The sequence below is a fragment of the Panthera leo genome, chromosome C2, assembly GCF_018350215.1.
Source record: "Panthera leo isolate Ple1 chromosome C2, P.leo_Ple1_pat1.1, whole genome shotgun sequence".
In the NCBI taxonomy this organism is placed as follows: domain Eukaryota; kingdom Metazoa; phylum Chordata; class Mammalia; order Carnivora; family Felidae; genus Panthera; species Panthera leo.
In genome coordinates, this window is record NC_056687.1 from 61,731,204 (window position 1) to 61,732,658 (window position 1,455).

Below are 1,455 nucleotides of genomic sequence, written 5' to 3' on the forward strand. Positions count from 1 at the left end.
GTGAGAGAGAGAGAGAGAGAGAGAGAGAGAGAGAGAGAGAGAGAAAGAGAGGGAGAGAGAGAAAGAGACAGAAAGAGGAGGGGGAGAATAGCTATAAGAGCATGTTTGTGACATGATAATGGAGAGGAGAGAAAGGAATAGGAGAAATGAAGGAAATTCAGAAGCAAGAGAGGCAAAATGACAGTGATGAGAGAATAGAGTGACAGCAAAGGATGCAGAAAGAAGGCAGAGAGCAACAGTTTGATGGGAAATGGGAGGGGACTTATTCATGAAAGAGAGGGTTGGATTTGACATCCGACATCCACGAGAGGTAAAGTTTCATTTCGGTGAAGTGAACCTTGTGAACATTTCAATATACGCTCTCCTATTTTGCATCCCATTGTGTTTGGCAGCTGCTAGAAATGAGTTTCCATTCTTCTGTCTTGTTTTAATATTCTCATGTCTCCCACATCACTAGATCATTAGAGGCAGAAACAATTATGCCATGCATTCCGAGTGTCTGACAGAACCCTGGCTGATTACCTTCCCCTTGCCTGGGGCCATCAGCTGAATCTGCTTTCCTTATCTGATCCAGGTTTTACACTGGCTCTCTCTCCACTGACCTCTGCGGGCTAGCTTGCCCTTTGAGAAACAGACCAGGAGCTGCTCAGAATCCCAATGTATGTGACAAACACTCTCACAAAGGCTTCTGCCACCTACTCATCAACAAACAAACAAAGCAAAGCCTAACAGCAACATATAGCCTCAAAAATGGGTTCTTTTGAATCACATTTGTAGCTCCTGACCTAATCTCTTTCACCTCTAGAAGAACAAAAGCCAGGGAGATTTTGCAAGGTCTCCGTTAGCTATAGCTGGGTACAAACGGTGAAAAGGTTGAAAGGGATTTTCTATATCTCAGTCTCAGCTACTATTTTGCCAACACTACCCAATCTTGTTCCAAATTTGAAGGAGGGGGGTCACATTTAGAAAGCCTGGACAAGATGATAAAAACTGTTTTGGCAGGAGATAAATCAATGCATATGGGCGTGGGCAGTAATGCCCAAACTCACTTACCACAACAAATGGTTTTATGAAAATGTTTTGGCCAATACAGTTTATTTTGCCATATGAGGAGTGGTTGCCTATCTGTGTGATTGGATGGAGGGGATGAGCATCTGATGGGTCACTCAGAGGGAGCTCTCAGGTTAGTGGACATCCTTGGTGTCTGACTTTTATTCTGGTAGTTGCCAAGGATATTCAAAGAATGCAGTTTGGAAAGAAACCATTTCCCATTGTGGTTAATGGACTATGACTCAGATAGTAATAGGAAGAGAAAAATACATTGGTCCCTCAAAATGCAAAATCTTTTTGTAACATGGTTATTATCAAATAAGGAGAGTTACGTTTTTCTTGTCTCAATACGTTGTTGTGAGGTTAAAAAGATAATGTATGTGGACATGTTTTGCAAAGTCAGAG